We start from the raw sequence: 24656 nt of genomic DNA on the forward strand, positions 1-24656 counted from the left end.
TATATGTAGTAAGATTGGTGACTACTTCACCAGGTTTTTAAATCAGACATTGAGGGGCACCTGGGTGGCTCAGTCGGTTGAGTATCCGACTTCGGCTCTCTCTCACACTTGTGATTTTAGAGCCCTGAATCGGGTTCTGTCCTGATAGTTAAAAGCCTGGAGCCTGCTTTGGATTCTGTGTCTCCCTCTCTCTTTGCCCCTCCCCCACTAGTTCTCTGTCTCTGTCTCTCTCAAAATAAATAAACATAATTTTAAAAAATCATACATTGAAACAATGTTTGCAAGCCAGTGACACATAGTAAATGCATAATAAATGTTACAGATAGTGAAGTACATATTCATTAAAAGTTAACAATATTAATGACATTAAACAATGGCTTTCCAAGGAAAGCTGCACTTTAACCTAGGGCAGAATCTCAAACTGAAAATTTTCTTTAATGGTCTAGGTTTAAAATTTTTTTTAATATTTATTCATTTTTGAGACAGAGAGAGACAGAGCATGAAGGGGGTAAGGTCAGAGAAAGAGGGAGACACAGAATCTGAAACAGGCTCCAGGCTCTGAGCTGTCAGCACAGAGCCTGACGCGGGCTCGAACTCACAGACCGCGAGATCATGACCTGAGCTGAAGTCGGACGCCCAACCAACTGAGCCACCAGGCGCCCCATATAATGGTCTAGGTTTAAATGGCATAACTTGGGGGTTAAAAGACCATTTTTAATGACCCCTATAAAACACTGAGTTTGTAGTCTAGCTTCTGTCATGAGGATTCTTGTTGTATGCCCAGACATCTGGTTTTCTCAGGACTGTTTCAGTTTCAAGAATTGAAATTCCTCATTTGAGGGAACCCCTAAAACCTAGGAAAAATAAGACAGTCAACCCCAATGTTCAAAAAACTCTAGTCACACAGGAATCTGCTAGCCAAGTAACTGATCCTATCTCCAGATAGGATAGAATCCCACATTTCTTCTTCACTTCTAAACCACATGTTGGTTGTTGGAACAACTTAATTCTCATGGAACACTTCTGGCCTGGTAAACAATTGCACATGTTTTTGCTGTCTCTGCCTCCCGTGCTACTTCTAACATGAGAAAATCTTGCAAAACGGGGAGAACATTAGATAGATGACTCATTTCTCTTTTTAATATATTTTCACTCTGTGAATTTTTCCATGTTTCTTACTCTGTATCTTTTTTGTTTCTTAGCTTTGGTGTTTTTTGAGTATGAAATCCACTCTAATCTCTCTCCACTCAAAAGTAAGAGTAGATTGGAAAAGATGGATCTGTATTGTTTATGTGTATTTTATCCCAACTTCTCTATATGATCCATGCCTCTCAGCCTCATTTGTTTAACTATTCATTGAACATCTGATATGTGCTTGGCTTTTTATTAGGCACAGGTATAGAGATGAATTAACTTACCAATGAGGATAACAATAGGTAAACAAACAACAAAAAAAGTGGAATACATTGTTAGGGTTGAGTCTGGCTTTCAAGGAAAAGAATAAAAAAAGTTTCACATGGAGCAAAGCTTGAGCTTGAGTTGAAACATGAATAACTTTTATTCAATTAGGAGAGGCTTGGGGAGTAGAAATTATCCCTAGTCAGAGAGAACCATATGGAGGTTATAAAACATTTTGGTATATTCCGATAAGTCCAAGTGATTCAGAGCCAATAGAGAATAGGAATCCTAAAGGGAAAGGTAAGCATTTACCAGAAATGAGGCTAGAAATTAGGGCAAGACTATCAAAACCCAAGACATGGTGAATATTACTTTTTTCTTTGTCTTTAGCTTTACTGTGCATATCAATCTGCTTATCCATTTATGGTATTCAGTTTAACAAATTGAGTGGAAATAACAGAAGAAAAATGATGCATTCCCTTTTCTATCATTACTAAAAATCAGTGACTATGACACTCAGTAAAAAGTAGTAAAAACTGCTGACAGCTCTATTTATCTTTTGACTAATGTATTTCTTAATATTTTCATAATCTTATCTCCATCATAAAATTCATTTAAAAACAAAGGAAAACAAATTAAAAGTGCCGCCAAAGAGCCTTGATGTTGCTTATATTATATACGATTGCACTCAGCAAAGAATAACAGCATAGAGAATGAAACCATAGTGACATAGGGCCCAGGCAGTAGCAAAAAGAAAAGGCTTACATGAAGAAGACATGACACCAGACTTTGCATTTCAGGTTGTCTCTCCTTACCATCAAGACACGTGACTTCCTTCCCTAGATCCAAGTAGCAGAAACAGTGGAAAGCACATAATTACAGAACAGCTACAAAATTCAGGAAATTAACACTATTACAATACTGTTATCTAATCTACAGGTTTTGTTAATGTCTTCAATTGTCTCAATAATGTTCCTTGTTGCAAACGAAAATCCAGAATCATGAATTGCTTTCAGTTGTCATAGTTTTTGATCCTTCGGTCCGGTATCCTTCCTAAGCCTGTCTTTTTTTCTTTCCTCTCATTTTCCTTCATCTTGGTTTATCTTGGTGCTGACATTTTTGAAGTTTTTAGTTATTTTGTTAAATATGAATCAATTTCGGGGGAGGGTACGATGTTACCACATGAGTTTTAGTTTAATACCCTTTTGGCAGAAATACTTTATAACGATGTTTTACATAATATAGGAAGGCACATCCTATGATTGTTTTAATTACTGATGATAATGTTCAAAAAAGAATTTAATAAATCACCAAAATAACATGATAAGGCTGTGACTTAAAGTTTAAGTTTCCAGTTAATCAGACTAAACTTAGACTAATTTGTGGCATCCTGTGTACACATGTTGAAAATGAGAGTACTTATAGGGATTTGTACTTAAACAAAATATGTTTAGAACCATGAGTAAGCACTAGAATAATATTGAATATTTCTTGAATAACTTCCAAATTTATTACCACAAATGATATTTGATAAAATAACCAATGAGTTTTGAATATTTTTTCAATTTTTTTTAACATTTATTCATTTTTGAGAGACAAAGAGAGACAGAGTGCAAATGGGGGAGGGGCAAAGAGAGAGGGAGACACAGAATCTGAAGGAGGCTGCAGGTTCTGAGCTGTCAGCACAGAGCCCGACGCCAGGCTCGAACTCACAAACTGTGAGATCATGACCTGAGCAAGTCAGAAGCCTAATGGGCTGAGCCACTCAGGCGCTCCTGACTTTTGAATATTTATTTTTTTTTTTTTGACTTTTGAATATTTAAATCCAATTACAATTTTATCATGAGAAGCCATTCTAGTTCTGACAGCTGCTTGTGCATTTTTTTAAAGGTTTTTATTTAAGTTGCAGTTAGTTAACATATAGTGAGTGTAATGTTAGTTTCAGGTGTATAATATAGTGACTCAACACTTGTATACAGCACAAGTAGTCTCCTTAATCCCCATCACCTATTTAACCCATTCCTCCACCCTTCCCTCTCCTTTGGTAACCATCAGTTTGTTCTCTATGGTTGAATCTGATTTTTGGTATGCCTCACTCTCTCTTTTTTTTCCCCTTTTTTGGTTTCTTAAATTCCACATATGAGGCGAATCATCTTATTTGTCTTTCTCTGACTGACATTTCGCTTGGCATAATACTCTCTAGTTACACCCATGTCATTGCACAGGGCAAGACTTCATTATATTATTATTTTTTTGGCTGAGTAATATTCCATTGTGTATATATGCCACCTCTAAATATTCATCAGTTGATAGACACTTGGGCTGTTTCCATAATTTGGCTATTGTAGATAATGCTGCTATAAACATTGGGGTACATGTATCCCTTAGAATTAGTGTTTTTGTATCCTTTGGGTAAATTCTTACTAGTGCAATTGCTACATTGTAGGGTAGTTCTATTTTTAACTTTTTGAGAAACCTCCATACTGCTTTTCAGAGTGGCAGTACCAGATTGCATTCCCACCAACAGTGCAAGAGGGTTCCCCCTTCTCTGCCTGCTCGCTAACACGCTAATACTTGTTATTTCTTGTCTTTTGATACTAGCCATTCTGACAGGTGTAAGGTGACATCTCATTGTAGTTTTCATTTGTATTTCCTGATGATGAGTGATGTTGAGCATCTTTTCATAGGTCCGTTGCTCATCCGTATGTCTCCTTTGGAAAAATGTCTATTCATGTCTTCTGCCCACTTTTGAATTGGATTATTCATTTCTTGGATGTTGAGTTTTATAAGTTCTTTATATTTTTTGGATACTAACCTTTTATTAGATATGTCATTTTCACTTATCATAGTCCATTGAGGGCAGACAACATAATTTATTTAGTGGGCTCAAGGGCTAGTTCATATATATTTCTAAATAAATGTTACTAGAATTTAGTTATACTTTAAAAAGATATGCTTGAATTCTAAATGTTCACTAATTCACATTAAGCTTTTTCCAGTTAGAGTAATGAGTTTTTATTGTGTTGACTAATTCAGTATATAATTATTAACTGCTCTCAAAATCCTCTTGATGAACACTGTGAATTGAAAAATACCACAGGATCCCATACCTTAAAAATGTACAATTTTATATGGTAACTGTCATGATTATTGTATTAATGTACTGGTTGTCATATTTTAGAATTCCAGTTTGAATATACCTAGTGGAAATGCATTTTCAATACCAAAGTTACCATAGATTAATTATTTTTCTTTTCAAATTTTTATTTAAATTCTTGCTAGTTAACATACAGTGCAACATTGGTTTCAGGAGTAGAATTCAGTGATTCATCATTTACATACAACACCCAGTGCTCATCACAACAAGTGCCCTCCTAAAACCCATCACCCATTTAGCCCAACCCTCCATGCATTTCCCTACAACAACGCTCAGTTTGTTCTCTATCATTAAGAGTTTCTTATGATTTGTTTCCCCCTCTCTTTTTTCTGTTTTGTTTCTTAAATTCTACATATGAGTGAAATCATATGGTATTCGTCTTTCACTGACTGACTTATTTCATTTAGCACAATACCCTCTAGCTCCATCCATGTCATTGTAAATGGCGAGATTTCATTCTTTTTGAATCATAGAATAATTATGAAGACTATGGGCTTTGGTATTAGAGTAAAACATCTAGTTTCAGTTTATAGAATTATGCCTTTCTAGAAATGTCACATTGAGTACTTCACATAAACTCAGTAAGCTTTTGTTTTTTCATAAGCAGGATTGTTGTGACAACTAACATAAATGAGAGAATGTATCAAACTGTGAGGTGTATAATTTTAATTCAAACTAGGCAAATGAAATTAAATCAATTATTTAATAGTTATATGCATTTGCCAAAGATGAGCTTAATATTTCAAGATACCTGGTTTTTATTTTATATTCTGAATTAATATGAGAATTCTGCAATCATTCTTTTAAATGGTTGAGTCATTTTGATTTATTTATTATTTTAAATAATTCTTCTTGTATAATATAAATAATATCACTTTTATACTCTGGAAGAATGGGGGGAAGGTAAGGGTTACTTAGATTTCCTAATATTGTTATATCATGTTTATTAAGGCCCCACTGGTAGTTTAAGGCTATTTAATAGTCTAATTTTGTTTCAAGTACAGAGTTGGTTTTTTTTCCTTCAAAAGTAAAATTCATCCTTGAAAATACCATATCATGTTTGGAATCAGTAACAGTTCGGGATTTAAGTTGCATTTTATTACTTTAATAATTTTGTAAATGGTTTGCAGCCTGTCAAAAGACGTACTTATCCTCAGCTGAGCACCTAATCCATTATAGTTGACTGTAATTCTATGTCTATGTGCCCTTCCTTCTCAACCTCCAATACATTTAGATAATTTTGGCTGAGGTACAAAGGTAATAAAAATAAGGAAATTGCAAACAGCAAAGCAGCATACAGGTTCTTTAAGCATACTATTTTTCCCAGCATGCATAATGCACATTTAAATTTAAGTGTATAATTTAGACACTACTGAATTTTTAAGCTTACTAATTTTTGAGACATATAATGATCTATAAGCACTTAGCTTAAATTTTATAAACCCTGATATTGATGAGGCCAGAATCAACTCTACTATGGCCCATTCAGAAACTTTGAAAAATAGGTGAAACAGCTATCTATTGTATTAGTTAAGTAATGGATATAATTTATCATTACATTTGGTAATTATAGTATTGTATCAAAATGAGTTTAGAAAATGGAATATCTTTAAAAAGATATTAACTTACTCTGATTTGTATCATAGTTTTAATTTAATTTTAATCAAAATCCCATAGAGAATTTCATAGTACTAACAACATAATTCTGAAATGCTAACTAGTGATTCAAATAATGGACCAGGTTAAGAAAACAAAATATTTTAAAAAGGAGGAAAAAGAATAAAGAATTTCCCTACCACATACTTAAAAACAGTGTGAGGCTTTAATTAAACAATTTATTTTGTGAACTTATGTACATTGAAAAATATATGTATTTATACATATGTATAGCCACATGAGCCCATCATCCAGATCATTAATCTAAAAACTTAGTTGTCATAACTAAAATCTCCTTTTCTCTTACTTCCAGTAGCCAGTCTGGCTAAGTTTTAGTCTAAATAAATATCCTTTATATATGCCTTTTTACTCTTATCCCCCAAATTATCATAATTCCAAATTCAATATTGTTTCTTACTTGGATGAATTACTCATTTCAGAGGTCACAAGTTCCAGACATCCAATATGCCCTTCCCATATACTAGCCTCAGTGAATTGTTTTAAGTTCATGTTCAATCTTCTAACATTCTTTAATGACTCACCACCGTTGCTCTTTTGTAGACAATGCAATGCCACTAAAACATTCTGAACAGCCCCGCTTAATCCAGCTTTCGTCTCCTTATGCAGCTACATGGCTTACTTGTATTACTTCCTCCATCTTTGCTACACTAGCATTCTTTCAAATTCCCACATGTACCCTGCTCCTTGCCACATCAGAACCCCTGCACATGTTCTTTCTTTTGCCTATAATGCTTTCTCCCCTGTCTTATACTCCCCCTTCCCACGAATTACCTCTTAGAAGTCAGCTCAAAGTCACTTATTCGGCAAAATCATCCTGTAATCTTATATATACTCATACAACATCATGCACTTTCCTATTGAAATGGTCACAGTGTTGGGTTATAAATTTGTTGTGTGATAATTCAATTAGTGTCTATCTCCTCCATTGAAATTTAAGCCACTTTATATGTGTGTTTTTGCTGAACATTTTATTCTCATCATCTAACAGAGTGCCTGGAATAGAGTAAGTGCTCACTAATTGAATATATGATTAAATAGGAAGAAAGAGATATTTTGGTTTTTCAAAGTATTTTATTTTCAATTTTAAAGATGCTGAATATTATCTAATTTATAGCACTCTGCTGGCCGCATACCTTCACCAGAATCATCAAGTTAACACAGAGGATAAACTTACAAATCCTTTGATCTCGCAACAAAAGTCTCATAAAACACAGCTACCTTTTAAAACTTATTTCATACTTTAACTCTGCGTAACCCTCTTTTTTTTCCAACTTGATTTATTCTTTATCTCCCAAAGTGTCCCATATTCTATTTCAGCATGTCTATGCATCAGATCCTTTCAGCTCTGCAAAGCCTTACCTAGGGGAATGTTAATGGTCTTTTACTGTGTGTGTGTACATATAAAATATGTAACTGTGTAATTATATATAGTTATATATATACATATATATATAACTATATATAATTGAGAATTTGCTGTTTACCATCATGCATACTTTCCTATCTTCATGTATGAATGTCATTTGCAATTAGATTTTAAATTATCACGTATATGAACAAGAGTTGTATTTCACATGAAATCATATTGCTAATAAAGATTGATGGATGGATTAAGCTTTTGAAATTAAGAATGGGATTAAGAAATTATGAAAAACAGCCTTGGTACGAATGTAAGTTCAGTGATTTCATGTGATGACCAGGAAGTTTTCTGATTGACAACTATGAAGCATTCTTATACAGGGAGTGATCTGATTAAAACCGTGATTTTTCCAGGATTGATCTAGCAACAACATGGATTTATTCAGTAATTCAACAAATAAATCTGTTATGTTCCATGCAAAGGATCAGTGATGAGGATGTGAAAGTTTGTGAGATGGACAGGGTCTGGGAATCTAAGAATTTTCAGAATTAAACATGTTTCATATTAACTTTAAGTCTAAAATGCCATGGGGAAAGGCTGAAGAAATTCTGATAAGAGTCGGTAATTATCGCACGGAGATGGAATTATACTGTTATACTGTGAATATGTTGACTATGGGCTAGAGATGAAAGAGTATTGCAAATGGAGATTGGCAAGAATCAGACACTGATTGTAGAGATTTTATTAACAGAGGGCTCTATACAGTATCTGAATCAAATTTGCTGGAGATGCTTATTGAAATGCAGATTTCTAGGGTCTATCTCAGCCTTACTGAATCAAAATCTCTGTGGGTGGATGGCAGACATCAAGCCATTTAAGGTAGCTATAAAATATTTAACCTGGGGATTGAAAACCTAGTACTTAAAGACAAGATAGGAAGTTTGGTTTCCACATTTGTGGGAAATCTAGAATATCCCATAAATAATTATAGATGTAAGGCAGACAATTTTGAGGAAAGTGAGAAAACCATTTAAACAAATAATTTAGCCTCTATGCAAATTGAATTAATATTTTACAATAATTACTTTCCCAGTTCCTAATATTTATCTCATACATGATTGGCTGTCTGTGAATGTTCATTGACCTAGCATCTTACGTTAAAGGCCTTATAAGCCTCAATTATATTTTTGTGAATGATTGTAACAAATTTTCAATATTTAATATTCTTTAATGACACAGTTTACCTACTGCATTCATTATTTTCATCAAATTTTCTAATTTTTATTTTTCGTATTTTATGTAATTGTTTATAGTTCTCTTAAATGGGCATGAAGTATGCAGACCTTCGGCATCTGGTTCTATGCTGTTGATTCTTTCAAAATAAAATATTTGTACTAAGAGATAAAGTTATATATATATATTTTTTTCTATTTTACTTCTTTATCGTTATGAACGTTTACTTTTAAAAACTGTTAACAATTGCATTTCAATATTTTATTCATAGTTTAAAGCAGCCAAACTCCAACATTAACTTGGTTTATTTTTCTAATAAAGAATTGTTTCAGGGGTGCCTGGGTGACTCAGTCTGTTGAGTGTCTGCCTCTTGATTTTGGTTCAGGTCATGCTCTCACTGTTCGTGACATGGAGCCCCGCACTGGGCTCTGCACCCACAGCACAGAGCCTGCTCGCGATTCTCTCTCTCTCTCTCTCTCTCTCTCTCTCTCTCTCTCTCTCTCTCTCTTTCTTTCTCTCTCTCTCTCTTTGCCCCTCTCCCACTGGCACACTGGCTCTCAAAATAAGCTTTAAAAGAAAGAGAATTATTTCAAAACTCAATTAGGAGACTTCTCTAACAGGTAAAAATGGTCAAAATTCTAATTTTACCCTGCTACAAATTTTATATTTTCAGGGTTCTAATAAGATTTGAAAGATGGGGGTCATGATGTGTAAGACATAGACACTAAATGGATATGCTAATGTTTATGTATGGGGGAGTCACCAGGTGCTCTGGAAATACACAGTTGAATATCATTTTGATCCCTGCCCTCAAGCAGTTGTGGTTTATCAGAAAGATATATATGTAACATTAAAGATCTAGTGTCTACCACAAATGTATCATTGTCGATGAAATTGGTATCATATTATAAACTTTCATTTGGGCAATATGATATAGTCATTATTATTTCAATCACCCATAACTGTTGATGCCCCTTCAATTTTTTTTTCTAATTTCTTAATATTCTTTATCACTGAATTTTTGAAGTTGTATAAGTGGATTTATCATTTTCATAGGCTTTTTAAATCTATATTTGTTGACCTGCATAACAAAAACATACATATTAAAAAGTGTGGCGAATAAGAAATCAATAATGGCAATTTAGTTAATTTGCATTATGTAGTATATTCTTTATGCATTGTCTTTAATCTCATTGTGAGCTAAATGTTTAATCTCATTGCGAGCTAGTTAATTTGCATTATGTAGTATATTCTTTATGCATTGTCTTTAATCTCATTGTGAGCTAAATGTTTTAAATTTCATATGGATATAATTGATTATAATTTTAGATTCCGGATTAACCAATGGTCATTATGCATATTCATATAATTATACAATAGAAAGTCATAAGTTAAAAATAGGGAAATTTAGTCATCTACTTAGTTCATGAATCCTATTTCAGTTAAAAAATTTACAGTTATACTTGTTAAAATCGTGCCATATATTTAAGCTTCCTTTTTATATTCGCCTATACTAAAATGGTCCTTACTGTGATAGTATTTGCATGTCCTACAAGATCTATACTTACCAATTTTGAAGTAACTCCTTTGGGTAAGATAGTATAGGTTAAGAGGTAGTTTTGCAGTATCCAGGGCCTAAATTACAGCAATCACACACATCAGGAGGGGGATGGGAATAAAGAGAAGGAAGATTGCCTAAATTGCCCATTAACTCTATAAAAAAAATTAAGCTATTTTCATCTGGAGAATTATCTTGCTCTTGTCGAAAAAAAAATACACATACACACAATTTTGGGTCAGAATGACCAGGGCCACATTTTCTTTCTAACATTTTTTAGTTGTAAAACTCTGGGAGAGCTACTCAAGCTTTCTGAACCATAATTTACTTAATATAAAAATGAAGATATCAAAACCTTAGAGAGATTTCCTGAGCATATAATGAAATTGATACATATTTCCTCTGCACTCTGGAGTCAGAGCCATTCACACAGATTTTTCTGCATTATCTCTTTAAATAGTCTTACCCATTTCATAGCTATCATCTACACGCCAGTGACTCCCAGATATATGGTTTTAACTGTTGCATTTATTACATTATAATTTTCTGAAAGATAAATTCAATAACTTCATATAAATATAAAATAGGGGCGCCTGGGTGGCGCAGTCGGTTAAGTGTCCGACCTCAGCCAGGTCACGATCTCGCGGTCCGTGAGTTCGAGCCCCGCGTCAGGCTCTGGGCTGATGGCTCGGAGCCTGGAGCCTGTTTCCGATTCTGCGTCTCCCTCTCTCTCTGCCCCTCCCCCGTTCATGCTCTGTCTCTCTCTGTCCCAAAATAAATTAAAAAAAAAAAAAAAAAAGTTGAAGAAAAAAAAATATAAAATAAACACATACCAAAGATTCTATTTAACTCACTAATTAATGACAGGATGTTAAAATTGGTCCAAGAGCATGTGTAAAAATAGCTCTAGAAATGTGTTTAAATACATGTACATGCATATATATATTCCTTTATTAAATTGTGTATATATATATATACAATTAACAAATGCAATTAATAAATACAAATGTATATATATATATAAATGCAAATGTATATATATATATATATATATATATATATGTGTGTGTGTATGTGTGTATATATATATATATATATATATTTTTTTTTTTTTTTTAATAAAAGAATGTTAGGATACCTACTCTTATGACTTGACACTGAGCATGTGTCATATGTTAGGATACATACCTACTCTTATGACTTGACACTGAGCATGTGAAATGGAATCTAAACTGAGGCTGCCTTAGAGAATTCAATAGTATGTATGCTTTCTGCTTTTTAGAGTTATATTTCCATGATTTATCTCATAGACACTGTATTCAATATTTTATTTTGTTATATTTGTCCACCATGTAATGATATACTAATTTGATGATAGACTTTTTTCCCAGTTGTCTGAACATCAGTGAATTCAACACATTCCCTCCAGAAGGAGGGAAACTAAAGGTCATGTACTTGTTGGATTTACAGCTGTTTGTACTGAGAGAGGCAAATATGTTTTTTTATTCTTTGTTTTTAATGTCAGAGCACCTATGACCCTATGGCATTCTTCACCACCTTTAGGGGCATGCAGGGGGAAAAGAATATTAGTTTTACAATTAGTAGTGCAGATTAGAATCTGTGGAGTGGCAAATGTAACAGTATGCACTATGAGGCTCAGGATACATTATCTTCAGCAGGATTGAAAAGTGAGCTGACCTAGATTAGATGCACTAACAAATCACTGAAAGATCCATGGGAGACTATGAAAGGAAAGAAGAAGGATAACGAGTGGCTAATTTAAAAGTCAGTTCTACATACTGATCTTTTTTGCTTGTTTATTAAGGAAAAGACCGGGATCAGTGTGTGTGTGTGAATCATTTGACTACATATTTTAGTTACTAGAACAGTGCCTGGTATTTAATTTTTTAATGTTTATTTATTTTTAAGAGAGAGAGACAGAGTGTGAGTGGTGGAGGGGCAGAGAGAGAGGGAGACACAGAATCCAAAGCAAGCTCTAGGCTCCGAGCTGTCAGCTCGATGCAGGGCTTAAACCCATGAACTGGGAATCATGACCTGAGCCAAAGTTGGGTGCTTAAACGACTCAGCCACCCAGGTGCCCACAGTGCCTGGTATTTAATGGCCACTAACTAAAGCCCTAAATACTTGCTAAGTGCAAGTTGTGTGAATAAGAGATGTATTTCTTTCTAAGTAGAGTAGCTCTGTGAGATCTCCATGCCACAGAAGAATCCATGTAAAGACCTAGAAACAGAATAAGCTTACTCACCATTGTAGGGCAAATGCTCCAGAGAAAACTACAGGAAATTGAAAGAAAGCCCCATCTGACACGGCAGGAGATCCAGAAGCTGAAGTGAGAGTTGTGGGTCAGGCCCACTGGGTCTCTGAAAATTCAAGCAGGATATCAGTGTGTTAGCAGGATTGCAGCACTTGATTGTGAACCCAGTGATAAGTGTGAGCTTAGGAAAGCAGTTTGGATAAGGCTAGACACGGGACAGAGCTGGGAAATTCTGAGCCCAGAATTTCTACGCAGGAAAACAAGGTTATAGAATAGCCTTAGTGGCAAGAACAAGGCGAGACCTCATTTAAGGAACTAGGGCATAAAAACATTAACCAGAATATAAACTACAACTATCAGTTATGCCTGGTATTGAATGAGGCACTCAAATTATAGAAATTGGTTGGTTAATCAGAAAAGTAATTTAAAACAGGTTATTATTAAAACGTTATAATCCTGTAACTTTAGATTTTATTTTAAAAAAATATGTGGATGTGTACATTCACCAGTGTATTCATCTAGTGCCAATATTTTTTCTGTGTGTTTTGGTCCATTGATTTATATTCCACTTTATATGGAAGGGCAGGAAAGGGTTAACTCAACAGACTTGTGTTGTTCAAACTCTGTACATTTCAAAGAAAATTTTATCTTCAGTACCAGTCTTTGATTGACTTTTTTTAGATAACTCTGAACCCTTGGAATACGGTATGTGGTAAGAATATTTTTATATGCCTGAGGCTTTCAGCCACTCTGTACTTAAGGTAAACACCTGTTTGGGTTTTTTTATGCCTGAAGTCTTGGGCCATGCTGTATCAGTTCTACCACAGAAGTTTAAGCTCATAATGTTATGTATGGTGAGTGACTATTTTTGCTCTAAGGAAGGCTGGAATCTCAGTTGTAGTAGTTATTCCTGTTGGCACTGTATGATTGTTTTACTGACATCCAATAAAATTTTGGGATACCAACACTAAAGTGAACTTCCTTGATTCGAAGCATTTTGCATGGGTTGTTAAATATCATTGTAGCAGAATTAAGTGTGCCCCCATGTGACTTCACTGGGAGGGGACACCTGAAGTTTCTGTCTAGTTTCTCCTGGACTTCACCGCATTCACCTTTCTCCGCTTTGTTGATTTTAAAATGCATCATTTCTCTGTAATAAACCATAACTGTGAGTATAATAGTTTTAAGAGTTCTGTGAGTTCTTCTAGAGAATTATTGAACCTGAGGGTTGTCTTGGGACCCTCTGACACAATTTCCCATATAAGCTATACCTCTAATGCATTATCTATGATTTCTGGGGTTGGTTTCTTGGAAGAAGGAAAACGTAATAGCACTTGGAATCTGAGTGCAGATTCTTCCCACATTTTATGATTTTTGAGTTAAAGGAAAAGTTCAACTTGCAAAAACATGTGTGAGAAGTAACAGAATTGACTCTTGATGGGCATACGGAAGAACAAGAGGAAGTTAAAGTGCAGGGATACTTCTCCTTGAATAATAATGAGCAATTATTGAGCATGTATTATTGCAAGTTTTTATTGTATGTAGTTTAGGTTCAAACACAATCCTCAGTGATGTCACTTAGGAGCTATTGACGTGGATACATAAGGATGAATAGCTATTAGTAAGTTAGGGTGATTCAAGAAAGAGAGTGTGAGTCTTTAACTTAGCTTATTTATGAAATATTTTCCTAATTACTCTCTTTATTTTACGGGTAGCTTAATAGCCAGTTTAATGAGAACCATGGTTGTCCTTCATAATTTTATTTTTGGAGATAAAATTTGATACTGGTGTTCTAAATTGCGAATCACTCATTGAGGGAACGCAATATAATGAGAGCTCTGTTCAAGAATTATAGTCTAAGATATCACCCTACAAAGAGTTTCTCCTTGAGATAGTTTCTTTGTAGTTTTCGTTCCCAATACAGGTTGGAAATGGAAATCAAGATTGTGTGCTTTTTACTCTTTCACAGCTATGTCATGCTAAATGTTACTAGACATCAAATAAGATGTTCAGGGAAGAGGGCGATGACCTATGTGAGATACTTGAAATCCGTTTTAAGTAAAATCTGTAACAATTAATTCACTTCAAAAAGCGTTTAAGGAAATGATTTACATTGGAGCTCAAAATATTGAATGTACACTTTAGTCACGTATAATTTTCCTAGTCTTACTGATGTTAAAAGGACATATCTAAGATACATTTATCTCCTTTAGTATTATAATGTTACAACAAGAATTTGAGGAGGGGTCAAATTTTCAGAAGAAAATTCAATTAAAGCTGTGAAAGTCAATCCTTTCAACATTAAATGCTAGCATGCTACTATTATTTTGAATGTGAAAATGCACTTAAAATATAAACATTTTTATGTTAACGTAAAATCTTTAAAAGATTTCTCACATTGTATTTAGCATCCAGCATCCATTCCTTATTTTTAAAATATATAAGAAATATTACATTCAGCACTAGAAATAAGAAGCTAAAATGTCATGTGTTGTAGACCCTCCCACTGATACTATCATATCATTGAAAAAATTTTATTTTCCTTTCTATAATTGTCACAAAACAAAAAGGGGGGCTCAGCAGTGCTTGAGGAGAGATATAAAAATCAAACTAATTTTATTCAGATGAGATGATTTGTATGCAAGCTGATCAGGCTACAAGCTTATCTCATTACAAGCTTAAGGCTGTGAGCATTTCATCATTTCTCAGATGCCATTAAGTTTAATAATATGACTGCCTGCATTGTGTATTAAAAATGTGTGGCTGTTCTGCGATTCTGTATAATGATGAAGTGTTTGTGAATATTTATTACTTCAGTCTTTAGTGCTCTCAACGTTATACTAAATAGCAAAGTTAATTGCCTATACTGTTCTAATTGCATTGTTTGGAGAACACTCTCTCTTCTTCCTCTTCAGTTGCAGAGATATTAGTACCATGCAGTTTTTTGAAATGCAATAATTGGCATGTGAAAACTTACATAGACATATAATTGCCCTCCAAATTGAAACACAGTAGGTAAACTTAATCTCTGGCAGGGTCAATTAGCTCCATGCCCTTCTCTCTGGGAATGCAAGTGGTCAGTCTGCTGATTTTAACCGGTTATAGAGATGCTGATTTGCATATACAATTTGTTTCAAGCAATTATGGTAAGAATATAATTTTTTTTTTTTTTTAAATTTTTTTTTTTTTTCAACGTTTTTTTTTTTAATTTATTTTTGGGACAGAGAGAGACAGAGCATGAACGGGGGAGGGGCAGAGAGAGAGGGAGACACAGAATCGGAAACAGGCTCCAGGCTCCGAGCCATCAGCCCAGAGCCTGACGCGGGGCTCGAACTCACGGACCGCGAGATCGTGACCTGGCTGAAGTCGGACGCTTAACCGACTGCGCCACCCAGGCGCCCCTATAATTTTTAATTATCAAAAAATGGAGTGTTTGCCAGAAGTCTTTTAAAATTGGACACATTCATTAGTCATTCACTTTATTATACTCTTCAAAATTGGTAGTTCCATGTGAAATGGTTCAAAATGGATTTTGTTGTCGTTGTTTATATTCTTTTGTTTTGGGCCTTCAAATATCTCTCTCTCCTTTGTTTGCTCTCACTGGAACCCAGTAAATGTTATCTTTGAAACAAAGCTCTGAAATCCAGAGACTTGAGATTGAACTTTAATTTTGTCTCTCCAACGTTGTATTAAGGAAAGCGTTTTATTTTTCTGTAAGTGCTTCTACACTGTCCAAATAACAGGTACCCTACTTATATACGATAATCCTATATATTATAATCTCCCTAAATCACTAATTTTGGTGTAATCAAAAGTAATTATACTGGTGGTTTAAGAGCTTAAATATGAAAACTTTTACTCAATATGATCTTCATGTTTCCCATTCTCTAGTAATTCACCATGATTTAGCAATTTCTCCAACTTGGAAGGAGGAAAGCCGAGTTTTCTTCTATAAATATTTCTGGTGTCCCTTCCAGGCTTATACTGGGTCCAGGAATATGCTGGTTAGGAGGGGGGGGGGGGACCTATCCTAAGTAAAAGGAAAAGTTGTAGTATAAAATTTTTGCCATTTATATATTTCTGCTCTCCAGCTTCTTTTCTACCCTCACCTCACCCAATCTCAGACACTTCATTTAGACCAACCTTTTTCTAGGTCCAAGACACATGTGAACTTCAAGATGAACAAAAATAAATAAAAATCATGCAAATACATTTCATAATTTCCAATATGCTAAGCCTTTTTTGCTAGGCATTATACAGATAAGAAAAAATCCATCTACTATTGTTTAGATGGGTCAATGGTTTAGTCTTTCTTTTGTGTGTAGTAGGCAAGAGTTTATAATATTACAGAGTAGGTCAAGTTTAAGATAACTAAGATATTTCAAGATGTGGAAACAAAAAGATTAAAGGCAAATGGATATAAAAGTGCTTATTATAATCTTGAATAAAGTTTAGAATCTACAAAGAAAGTGTCCAGTCAGGTGGATGGCTGTCAAATTTAAAAGCCTTGAATCTCAATGATAATGTCTTTTAAACTGTTCTGAAAACTACTCAGAAGCCACCAAATTTTTAACCATTTAATAAAATAACATCATAGAATTTATGAGAAGGGAAGCTTTTAGGAAATAGGAAATGCTCAGAAATACCCAGTGCTACATTGTCTTGAATGAGGACTTAGAAAGGACATAGGGTTGGATAACTTGCAGATTCTATGAGAGATTTAAATGGCACAAGAGAACATAAGCAGAGGTCAGAAAATAACATTCTACTGGGGCACCTGCGTGGTTCAGTTGGTTAAGCGTGTGATTTCAGCTCAGGTCATGATCTCACAGTTTGTGAGTTCAAGCCCCACATCGGGCTCTCTGCTGTCAGCACAGAGCCCCCTTTGGATCCTCTGTCCACTATGTCTCTGTCCCTCCCTCACTCATTGTCTCTCTCTCTGTTTCTCTCTCTCTCTCCTTTCTCTCTCTGTCTCTCAAAATAAGTAAACTTAAAAAAAAATAACATTCTACTTAAAATACTTTAAAAATAGCTTCAAAGTAGATAGATAGATAGATAAATAGATAGATAGATACATAGACAGACTTCTAATTATCAATCCAGAAGACTGAATGTGAGATGTAGAAATCAAGAAAACTAATATAAAAAATATATATGTATAATTTCACTCGAAGAATAAAATATACAACCCCTAGCCAGTTGAACAAATTAATATGCACTGAAGTGAAAAATAAGACAGAACAAGCAAGTATGAATGTTCATTTTACCTGTATTTTTCTGCACAGAATAACCTGTCAGTCACAAGTAGTTAGAATATACACCTAATAAAGTAGGTAGATTGTTCCTTAACTGACTGGTAGGAAAACTTGTAGATCACAGCCTCAAGTTTTCAGATCACAAGAACTAGAATAAAGAAATGTTTATTCGTATATTGCTAAGCTGTTAAAATTTGATAATATTCTTATTTATATTCTGATCAGAAATGAGGTCTCTTGTCCCAAAAGGATGCTGTGGATTTTTTTTCATTAATAACTTTAATGAAATGTTTAATGTGCTAAAATGTTTTTCATATAAATATTTTTTTCATGTCCCACCTGATAGTACAAACTTATTATCAAGGCTGTGGCTGGGAATGTGTTATGGCTATGCTCCTATGGGTTCTAATATTGGACAGGGTTTCTTCATTTTGGTGGAAAGTAATTAGTGAAGCTATGTTTTTGCCTTCAGAATCTCTTCCTGGTCCTCCTCCTTACCATAATTGTCAAAATACTTTGTTTTATATACTTCTAAAATTTTCATATCTTTGTTTATCAGTATTTTAGTAAGTGATCAAATAAAATAGGTAAAGTAGATAAATTACAACCAGATCAGCACAAATCCCACCTCACTAATTTTTCTGTGATTAGATCATCCGCAAATATAAACACATTTAATTTCCTGAAATAATTCCTTACAAAACACAAAATCTACAAGAAGAGCCCTCTGAATACCTGATTATTTCACGAACATAGATGTTTTCACAACATTAAAATGTAATTAGGTCTAACTTTGGCCAAATTCAGAAGGGTTTGAGAATCTGCTATCTTGTAATTAATGTCTAATTGTTGGTAATTATGTTGTTTAGTTTTGGGCACAACCCAATTTATTTTATTTATTTATTTTTTGCCCCAGGGCCCATGTCAATTATAATCTGGCCACAACTGTCAAGGCTATCAACAATTTAAACACTGATTACCAGGGCTGCATGATAATGGTCTCCTACCAATTTGCATAAAGTAACTAGGTTCTTAGCCTGAAAAAACAAGTCTGTGTTGAATGTACTATCTCTCGGGTCACTTCAAATTATCTACTAATGGCTAGCCAGGCCAGAATTTAACTCAGGAGCTAGAGGTAGATGGCCATGTAAGTTATAGAGATCTATTTCTTATGTTTAAAATATGTATACCCCATTTACATGTTTTATGGCCTGACAGAGAATTTAGCAAAATTTTTGCACTTAAACAAATTTCTGTTTCTGCAATTACTTATGTTTTACTTTAGTGTAGCAAATTGAGTCTTTAATATTTTTCTTTCTTCATTTTGCTCTCCTGCAAAACAGCCACTTGGCAAAAGATGAAGCAATGTAAAATGAAGATCACACATTGAAAATTTTTACTGTCTTATCAATGAATTTTTTTCTCTCATAAAAGACCTCTTAAAATTGATAATAACTTAAAATCCCTAAGGACTGATTTTACAATACCACCTATGAATATTTTTAACATTCTTGTTACAGAGACAACTTAAATAACTTTAAACATAGGAATTAAAGCATAAAATCTCTGGTAAAACTTTCCTATAATGATAATTACTCTACTTTCGCCTATAGCATTCCATAAAGATATGTCACTGAAAATATGTTACACATTATAGTGGTAATGTATAATATACTGAGATCCCTGATAAAATGAATCCTCAGAGTGAAGGTATTTGGGCTTGTAATTCATGGGAACAATAGCTTTTAGTGCTGTACAGTATATCACAAGAGTGACAACTCTGTGATGAAATGTAATACATAATCCCCTTGGTCACAGACACCAATTTTTTCCTGACCTGAAGAATATTTTGTCTCTATTTTTAATAATAGTGTCATGATTCTTAGAATCATAGAATGAGTAGATATAAGACCTGTACTTGAGGGTATAACCAGCAATGTAGTTTCAATTAGAGAAAGCTATCAGAATTTTCACCGCATATAGCTTTTTGGTAAATGAAATATTTCACTTGCTGAAGTTGAAGAACCTTCACTCATATGACCTACAGTGACTATATATGAAAGATGAAATGAAACTGATTTCTAGGGCATCATATGGAGCAAGACCTGCATGTACTTTAAACATTATGTAAAAAGTCTTAAGTACATGCAGGATCTTTTTTATTTACATTTTTCCTTCATGGTCTTACCTGGATACTCAGTGTATCTTAGTGGCTCCCTCTCTCTTCAACAAACCTCATAACTGAACTTTATTATCCTCATTAGTCTTGTCACTGGAATTTATTGAATACGTATTAATGGGTCAGTTACTATTGTCAGGGTTAGAGGTCACAGAAGAGAAGTCAACATGGCTCACATCTTGGAATAGGCCACCATGGGAGCAAGCTACATAAATTATTTGCTATCCCAATGATATCCCTAGTCTATGATCTTTTTGATTTCTTCACCCTCTTCACACTAGTTCCTGCTGCCTTCATGGTCTGGGCTTAGCAATACATATAATCTGCTATAACAGTATGATTAGTAATTAAATTTTCTGATAATGACACTTGCTACTTCTTCTTTTGCTTCTTGCTTCTATTTGCTTCTACCCAGATTTTCAAATGTCTGTTTTTTATTGGATTATCTAGATTTGTCTTTGGCTCGTCCCTCTAACAAATTAATACTGATACCATATATATATTTTTAAATCTCATAACAGCAAAGGACTTTAAATGTCATCAAGTCCTATTTTTCAGGAGAGAGAAGTTAAGCTAAAAAAAAAAAAACAACCCTCTAGGGGCACCTGGGTAGCTCAGTTGGTTAAATGTTGGACATTTGATTTCGGCTCAAGTCATGATCTCACAATTTGTGAGGTTGAGCTCCCTGTGGAGCCCTGCAACAGGCTCTGTGGTGTCAGTGTAGAACCTGCTTAGGATTCTCTCCCCCTCTCTCTACCCCTGCCCTGTGCTCTTGCTGTCTGTTTGTCTCTCTCTCTCTCTCTCAGAATAAATAAATAGACTTGAAAAAAAACTTCTAAATATAAATTGTCCTTTACTTCTGATTAATTGCTCTTCTGTTCTCCCATAGAAGTTATACATACCTCTAGTAGAGTACTCATTTTTTTTTATTAGCTGTTGTTTACAAGTTTCCCTCTCTTCCTGCATGGCAATATCTCCCAGGTCAGAAAGGCATACATAATTCTGGTAGTAATATGTTAAATTTAAATTGATGTTGTTCAAGAAAAATGTCATCCTTTAAACATGCCATGGAAGTAGTGTGTGTGTGTGTGTGTGTGTGTGTGTGTTTTCCTTTTTTTTTTTTAGTGAAAGATATATATACCAGTGGAAATGTTTCATAAGCTATGGCAGCTTACACGTTGCTCTGTTATTAGCATCACTATAAATTTGGGGACTCTCAGGTACAAATAGGTCCCCTTCAAGCATGGATTTTTATTAAATATTTATATTAGATTGAGTTGCCATAGCAAACTACCATAGGGTGGATGGCTTAAATAACAGAAATTTATTTTTGCACAATCCAGGAGGTTAGAAAGTCCATGATCAAGGTGATGGCAAATTTGGTTTCTGGCGAGAGAGCTCTCTTCCCAACTCATAGAGGGTTGGCTTCTTGCTTGTGTCATCACATGGCTTTTCTTCTGTCTCTGCATGAAGAGAGAGAGAGAGAGAGCTCTCTGGTATTTTTTTATAAGGACACTAATCCTGTGGGATCGGTGCCCTGCCCTTGACCTTCTTGTAGGCCCTATCTCCTTAATTACTTTCTGATAAGCCCTATCTCCAGAGACTGTCCTATTGGGTGTTAGGAGTTTAGCATCTCTACCAACACAGTTATAACCATCAATATATATACAATCTCCTCTGTACATTTAGCTGAGAAAGTTTGGATTTTGTACAGAGAAGTTCAGCTAAAAGGAAAAAAGAGAAATAAGAATTGGAATATACAGAGACGTGTCCTAGCAGCCTGCTGTTGACATTTCCAATGTCAAGTTTGATGAGAAATATCTCATTTGGTCACAGGTGAGTTTGATAGGCGAACAGGCAACCTAGTATCTGAGTCTTTCCTCCATTTCATGAAAAGATATATGTGTACATAGGCCTCTTGTCAAAGGAGTAAAAAGAAGTGGAAACCAGACAGGAAACTCCATCTTCAATCTGTGTATATCTGCTATGTTGGCTTGATATGCTTTTCTGTGCATTGTCTCACTTTCCTACTTTAGCATTCACAGAACCATTCAAGATGTTCATATCCATATCACTCTACTTCCAGGTGTATCACAGTAGATCTAATTATCTAACCCTGAATTTCAATTCACATTTTTCAGAGTGAGAACCAGCCTGGCTTGGGTGAGAAGATTGTTCCTAGCAGGATGGACTATAGCTAGGGCAACAGGCCATAATATTTATGAGGCTTCCATAGAATCCCTCTTTCTGTGTGAGTACTGTTTGGAACCTAACATAGGACCACCACCCAGTAAGAAGGGGATGCTGACTCTTGTAATAAAGGAGGTAAATTCTGTCATCAAGCTTATATTGTGGTAGCATCAAACTTATATTGTGGTAAAGTAGATTTTTCTAATCTCACTCTCTTAAGCCTAGGAATTTAGAGAAACTTCCATATTGTAGAAGCTACTTTAACCAGGAATAGTCTTAACAGGTATAGTTTGCATTTAAATTGTAGTATCTGCATGACTTAAATTATATGCTCTTAGTCATGATATACTCACTACCTCTGGAACTTAAATGGCTCTTTTTCTTTATGACTAAAAAGCTAAACTTGAACATTAGGTATAGCTGATAATTGGTTAAGAGTACTTTATATTTCAGCTTTGAAAAGTAGGGGTCATCACAGAAAAGGATTATAAAACCCTTTCTGTACAGCTAATGGAAAATGTTCAGTTTAAAGCTAGCCCTTAAAATGTTCAGAGAAATTGTCAGTTATACCTCATAATTGCTATGGTCCTTATTGTTTCATGCCCAGACACATGAAAGGATTTATGTGGCAAAAGGCTCATAATCAGAGTTTAAAATAAAGAAGTCTTCCACTCAAATTTTCCAATATTTCAATTTATATTTTATTCTCATCCAAGTTACTTTGAAGAAAAAAATGGATTTGAGCAGCTATTTATATTTCAACTTAAATTAGATTCCTTTTATTTTATTGCTAATTACTTGACAAAACTTAAATCTGTCAATGTTGTCTTTCAAGAATTTCATCTCTTTTTAAAATTTATCTAGTGTGTCTGTTACCTTTTGCTGTCTACAATTAGCCAACAAATCTAAGTGGCTTACAAAAAGAATCATTTCTATCTTAATCTGTGGATTAGATCGTATTTGATCCATAGCGGCCCCAGTTCAATCTCATGTGACTCCCTATTCTTAAGGGAACAGCAAGTTAACTAGAGCATATCCTTCTCATCGTGATGGTGGAAGGCAAGACACCATGCCTAAAAAGGCAAGCACATTCCAAAGTTATGCTTTCCTCATAACTCCCACTCATCAAAGCAGGTCATGGCGAACATCAATATCAATGGCACAGAAAAATATACCCCTCACTAGAAGTTGGGGGAATTGAGAGTGTAGGGAAGACATGAATATTTGCTGAATAATAGTCTACTACTTCTTGAATAAAAACAAATATAAGGTTTGTGTGTGTGTGTGTGTGTGTGTGTAGAGATTAGTCATTCCCATTCAACACACATATAGTGAACAATAGCTATTAGTCAAGTACTTGCTAATTGCTCAAAATAAATTTGTGAACAGCACAGAACCAAAGATTGACTGGATTTAAACTTAAAGGTTACAAGTAGACATATTAAAAAATACACTATTCATTTCTTAATTATTTCTGTGATATATAATATATTTAGAAAACACAATGTACAATTCTGGCAGTCAATGAGAAGGGTGCCTAATAAATCTAAGAAGTCAGGAAAAGCTTCCTGAGGCAATGACATTTAACATGAGACTACAGAAGCAAAGTTAATCAATGAATATGAAGAGAAAAAAGAGTTCCAGGGAAAAGTTTATCACACATAAAGGCCTTCAGGCAGAAAAGAGAAACTGAATGTCAGTATGGAGATAGAGGTAAGGAGTGTTATAAAATATAAATGATGGAGAGGTCAGAGCAGAAAGAATCCTTTGACAATGGTAAACCTTTGGATTCTGGGATCAATGAGAAACCATTAAAGGATTTTAGGCAGGGTTTGAGTGACTTAATCAGATTTACATTTGTAAAAGGTCACAGTAGCTGCAGGATGAGGAATGGATTAGACCACACTATCAAGTCTTGAAGAAAATGTAGAGCAGCTGGATTTCTCATATACTAGTGGTGAGATTATGAATATGAAATTGGTACAAATGTTTTGTAAAATTATTTGACATTCTCTAGTAAAGCGGAAGATTTACATCCCCAAAGATATCATATTTCTACTCAAGTTTTTGAAGAAACCCTTGCATATATACATCAAAAGACATACATAGAAATGTTTCATAAAATGACCTTTATAGTTGTAACTAATTGATTTTTATAAAGCAATAACACTCTCCAATCTGCCAACATTAGACTGGATAAATAAGTTGTATTATATTCATATACAATGGAATATTACACAACAGTGAAAATTTTAAAAACAACAGGTTTACATGATATGCATAATCAGGAATATAATTTTGAGTGAAAAAAGCAATTCACAGAAGGATGCTTACAGTATTATCTTATAATTAAACACTTGAAGCACAGGAAAAA

General features: G+C 34.4%; 1 protein-coding gene across 8 annotated transcripts in view; it reads left to right on the forward strand.

Annotated features, from left to right (window-relative positions):
• MGAT4C (MGAT4 family member C) overlaps window positions 1-24656 on the forward strand; it is a 742934-nt gene that overhangs the window by 588554 nt on the left and 129724 nt on the right. For 2 of the 8 annotated variants that reach the window (XM_058741869.1, XM_058741870.1), the window contains exon 2: window positions 22234-22417. The exons of the other annotated variants lie outside the window; for them this stretch is intronic. The gene's annotated coding sequence lies outside the window, so the exon portion shown is untranslated. The remainder of the gene's footprint in view (window positions 1-22233; window positions 22418-24656) is intronic. 8 annotated transcript variants of the gene reach the window in all.

Source organism: Neofelis nebulosa, chromosome 8, assembly GCF_028018385.1.
Source record: "Neofelis nebulosa isolate mNeoNeb1 chromosome 8, mNeoNeb1.pri, whole genome shotgun sequence".
Lineage (NCBI taxonomy): Eukaryota > Metazoa > Chordata > Mammalia > Carnivora > Felidae > Neofelis > Neofelis nebulosa.